Here is a 6,000-nt window from a genome sequence, read left to right as displayed (position 1 = left end):
TATCCAGAATAAGAAAATTCTTAAGACAGAACATAGAATGGCAATTGCCAGGGGTTGAGCAGAAAAGGGAGTTATTGGTTAATGGGTATTGACTTTTAGTTTGGAAAGATGAAAAAAATTATTGAGATGGATGGTGGAGATGGTTGCACAACAATGTAACTGTGCTTCATGCCACTGAACTGGACACTTACAAATGGATAAAACAGGCCCAGCGCTGTGGCTCATGCCTATAATCCGAGCACTTTGGGAGGCCGAGGCGGGCAGATCACGAGGTCAGGAGATCGAGACCATCCTGGCTAACACGGTGAAACCCCGTCTCTACTAAAAATGCAAAAAATTAGCCAGGCGTGCTGGCGGGCACCTGTAGTCCTAGCTACATGGGAGGCTGAGGCAGAAGGAGGTGTGAATCCGGGAGATGGAGCTTGCAGTGAGCCGAGATCATACCACTGCACTCCAGCCTGGGCGAGAGTGAGACTCTCTCTCAAAAAAAAAAAAAAAGATAATATAATAAAGTGTTTTATATATATGTATATTTAACCAAAATTAAATAAAGAAAAAAATGAAGTTGACTGAGATACACTGAAGCTATAATATTGATAAGTCCACAACAATAATTCAAAGGCAGGGGAAAAAGACTGCTCTAATGTCTCCAATTAAAACAACTACTAATGAACTCCTTAATGTTACAATTGGTAATTAATGGGAAAGAAAGAAGCACTTATTCTGCCTTTCAAGTATTTCAGGACAATAATAGAGTCCAGTTAATGAAAGAGACTATCACTTAATAAAAATAGAGAAAATAATAAAATCTGAAAGTCTTCATTTTGTAACCTCTAATAAAATTATTAATATAGGTAAAGATCTTCAACTGGGGTTTTCAAAAAACCATCAGGGAAGCTGGGCGTGGTAGCTCACACCTGTAATCCCAACACTCTGGGAGGCTCAGGCAGAAAGATCACTGGAGCCCAGGAATTCCAGACTAGCAAGGGCAACATAGTGGGATATCGCCTCTACAAAATAGTTGTTGTTAAAAATTAGCCAGGTGTGGTAGTGTGCACCTGTGGTCCCAACTACTCAGGAGGCTGAGATGGAAGGATTGCTTAAACCCAGGAGGTCAAGGCTGCAGTGAACTGTGTTCATGCATCTCTGCACTCCAGCTTGGGCAAGACCCGGTCTCCATTTTAAAAAAGAAAAAACAAACTGTCAGGGAATGGCTGATGGGAATAAAATATTCCTTTTTCTTTAAACCCTCAATATGCAATGTATTACACATTATCATCTCTGATATAGTCTAGCTAAAAATGTTCAACTTCAATCTATCAAACTGGTAGGTTCTATCTTCCACTTCACAGAGAACAGGAGATAGAGAAAATCTAAGTGACACCTATGAGAAAGCAATTACACAAATATAGAGAAGTAGATAACTTTACATGTCACTCTCTTATAGACATGATCCTGATCATGAAAAAAGGGATTGTTCTGAATTCAAAGTGATTTGAGAACCATAACAACCAGTTACAATGAGTAGTCCTAGACTGAGTCCTGGTATGAATAATCCAAAGGTAAAGGTTAGGGGATAACTGGTGAAATCTGAAAGACAGCTGATGTCAGATAAACAGATCTTATATAAGATGTAAATCTGTTAAACTGATTATAAAGGAAAATGTTCCATTTTTTAACTACATATTAACCTATGTAGGCGTAGAATGTCAAAATGTCTCTAAATACTTCATTTTAAAAAAACCGAATTAAAAAATAAGACAAATAAGATGTATTTATTTTTGAAATTAGGATCAGACTATATATATTTCACTTTATATCCTATATTTTTACTTAAGATAAAATCATAACAATATTCCTAAGTCATTAAATACTCTTTGAAGACAAAGAGGAAAAAATATATACATAAAGAAATATAATATGTAGACTCATTTATATATTTCCTGAATAACCACTAAATCCTAAGTACTGTGCTAGAAGCTGAGAATAAAAAACAAGATCCCAGTTACGGAAATTATTATTTCATGAAGCTAAAGTATGACACTGAAGATAAAATTGCAGTTTCCTAACGACCAGTGAAAGTTTGCCGAAATTTTGCAACACACCTTGTGCACCTGCTCCTGTACCTTCTTTTGTTTTTTCTTAGGAGTAAATATCTGATCATATTCTTCTGTATATTCCAAAAGCCACTTGCTTGCCTTTCTAAGGCATTTCTTCTCTGACCGCACAGCTAAAAGATGATAAACAAGTTCAATATTAATCCAAAAGTTTCAGGAAAACCCACTGTTTTTATGAGACCATCTGGTACTCCCAAAAGTAACCAGATGGGAAACCACATAGTAAAATAGACTATGGCTTATGATGCAAGAGGCACAAAATGGCTTATGTTTTCTCATATGCAAAAGGAACTGGGGGAGACAAAAGGACTTGTGTTACCTTATATACACATACAACAGAATATATGGGGCCCATCCAGTATTAAGGAAAAGGTTAAATTTAAAGCCAGGTCTTATAGTCACTGACGCCTGTACATATAAAGCTAATATACACCTAACAAAAATATAGCATCTAGATCAGGTAAATGGGTAAAATACATCTTGAATTACAGATTAAGTATGGCTTATCTGAAATGCTTGGGATCAGAAGTGATTCAGAATTTTTCATATTTTGGAATATTTGCATCTACATAATAAGTTATCTTGGGGATGGGACCCAAGTTGAAACACCAGACTCATTTATGTATTATATACATCTTTTATACACGTAGCCTGAAGGTAATTTTACAAAATATTTATTTTCTACATTACACAAAGTTTGTGTACAGTGAACCGTAAGAAAGCAAAAGTGTCATTATCTCAGCCACCCACGTGGAATATCTGTGGTTGTTTGGCATTACCATCATTCCTGCCTCTGAATTTATATGCTACTGATAGGCAAACATTTCCTTACACTTATTCACACATAAGTACTTAACAGTAAAAATATGACATACCCTTAACACAGTGAGAAAGTAGTGTGTTCAGGGTAGCTACGCAGCACAGCAGCATCACTAGAATACTTGTACCGGCTGATAAAAAAACAGTAATAACAACGTCGGGCTTTGTGTCTCCATCTATGATGCTGTGTTTTGATTAAAAGGTTACTGTATCCTGTTTTATTTTATAAGGTAAGCAGAGGCCAGGCGCGGTGGCTCACGCCTGTAATCCCAGCACTTTGGGAGGCCGAGGTGGGCAGATCACAAGGTCAGGAGATCGAGACCGTCCTGCCTAACACGGTGAAACCCCGTCTCTACTAAAAACACAAAAAATTAGCCGGCCATGGTGGCGGGTGCCTGGAGTCCCAGCTACTCCGGAGGCTGAGGCAGGAGAATGGTGTGAACCCGGGAGGCCGAGCTTGCAGTGAGCTGAGATCATGCCACTGCACTCCAGCCTGGGCGACAGAGCGAGACTGCGTCTCAAAAAAAAAAGACTTTCTAATCATATTGGAAATGTGTAACAAGGGCCAAGTACTGTGTATTAAACTTAATAAATCAAAACAACAGGCCCTCTAAGGCCAACACGGTGAAACCCCGTCTTTACTAAAAATACAAAAATTAGTCGGGCATGCATGGTGGCTCACACTTGTAATCCCAGCTACTCAGAAGGCTGAGGTGGAGAGAATCACTTGAATTCGGGAGGCGGAGCTTGCAGTGAGCCAAGATTGCACCACTGCAACCAGCCTGGGCGACAGAGCAAGACTGCGTCTCAAAAAAAAAGACTTTCTAATCATATTGGAAATGTGTAACAAGGAGCAAGTACTGTGTATTAAACTTAATAAATCAAAACAACAGGCCCTCTAAGACACAAATGTGCCTCCCTGGGTTATCTGCCTAACCCATCATAGGAACTCAATTCAGCATTAAACTGGTTTTAGATCAAGACACTAGAACTCATATTTAGCAGTTATTAAATTACAATCATTAAGAAAAAAACTTTATTAGGTAAAGTCCTTTACTCCAAAATGTTTCTCAAAATACATAGACACTAATATAAAAACAATTATTAAAACAACTTTGCCTGAATCTCAGGATTTCAGAAATATGAAAGTACTCATGTCTCACCTCTCCCATCCACTTAAAATGACAAAAACAGACCATTATAGTTAAATCAAAGGACATGTTTAAAGAGAAGCAAACCCAAAGAGTAACTACACCAATTCTTGACCCAATTCTCTGTGCTCTGTCTTATGTAACATTACACTATGAATAACAATCCCATCATCCACAACAGCTTTTTTTTTTTTTTTTTTGAAACAGGTTTGCTCTCATTGCCCAGGCTGGAGTGCAATGGCGTGATCTTGACTCACTGCAACCTCTGCCTCCTGGGTTCAAGCGATTCTCCTGCCTCAGCCTCCCGAGTAGCTGGGATTACAGGCATACACCAGTATGCCTGGCTAATTTTGTATTTTTAATAGAGATGAGGTTTCACCATGTTGGTCAGGCTGGTCTCCAACTCCTGACCTCAGGGGATCCACCCACCTCGGCCTCCCAAACTGCCGGGATTACAGGCGTGAGCCACTGCGCCTGGCCACACAACACAGTTCTAAACACTGGACTCTCATATCTACCAACACTCAACACCTGTTTAAAAAGAAAAGGAAAAATTAGGAAGGGGCAATAACACTTCAGTGTAAGTATCCATGATCAACTACTGCTTAACAGCCTACACCACTTTTGATGAACAGTCAAGGCAGATTACTTAATACTTAAAATGGTTAACCTTAGGGAGTAGGAAAATACACAGACACACACAAAATATTTCAAACACTTCTTTTTGCTGCTAAGGAGTTCCAAAAGTAGTTTTTCCAAGCTATTTCCAAATAAAAGTAGATTAGGTGTAAAGAACTGTCTATCGAAATATTACTGTTATTTATTTAATAACGTCCTGACAAGCTTGCAATTATCTCATTAAATCAAAAAATTAGGACCTAAGGCCAACACTGTTTCCTCATATTCTTGATGTGAAAATCTGAGCACTCCTCTTAATAAGGAGTTACAAATACAAAACAAACAGCTCAACTGAACTAACTCCTCTCTCCAGAAACACAAACACAAGGCCTCATAATGAGTGAGTTCCTAGCGGCCATAATTACTGCAACTTACTTCTCCAATTTTCCCCTCCACAGTTAACTCAACAGCTCAAAAACTGTCAGTAACAACAGTCACCATGATATGGTTAGGAGTGTGGCAGATTTCTTAACCAGTAATAATAGGAACAAAATTTTGCCTATTAATAGATCTCAAGTTTCGTGCACTTGCAAGAAACTAATTAAAAGGCAGCCGTGCACGATCTACAAAAACAGCCATAAAGACTGTTAACATTTTAAGTTAAAGGAAACAAACCTGCTCCTCAATATAGCAAGATACAACTGACTTCCCCTTACATACCCTAAAAAAAGCCTTACATGAGAAATTTAAACATGGGAGCAGAAACACACCAACAAAAACACATGTCAAACCCCACCTGTATATCTGTTTGCAACCATATGGAGTCAAGGCGAGCCTGGGCAGCCAAACAGAAAGATTCAGAGGGCATCTTTTCTCCAGCTTCCTCCCAGGTCTCAGGCCTGCAAGTAAGCATACATGTTGAAGACCTAACGCTTTTTAATAGTTTACAAAGACACTCCCGAAAGGTTTAATGCAGAAAAGGAAAAAGAGAGAGAACAGAAAGGGGGGAGAGAAGAGCTGGGGAGGTGAGTGAAGGGGGGAGAGGGAAAGAGGGAAGAGATGGAGGGAGAGGGAGGTGGGGAAGGGAAATCCTCCTTCCAAGGTAGGCAGGGTGTGCCGAGTTTCTGCACCACGCTGACCAGACCTTGAGACTGGACGGTCACAGGAAGCCAAGTCACAATGTCATCCCCCTGCCCTCAAATCGAAAAGGTACACACACACGACAGGGAGCCCATCGTTTTAACGACAAATGACAGCAGCATGAATCTGCCGCTTTACCCCACAGCAGGGCGCGT

This window comes from Pongo pygmaeus, chromosome 16 (assembly GCF_028885625.2).
Source record: "Pongo pygmaeus isolate AG05252 chromosome 16, NHGRI_mPonPyg2-v2.0_pri, whole genome shotgun sequence".
NCBI lineage: Eukaryota > Metazoa > Chordata > Mammalia > Primates > Hominidae > Pongo > Pongo pygmaeus.
This window is presented reverse-complemented; position numbering follows the sequence as displayed.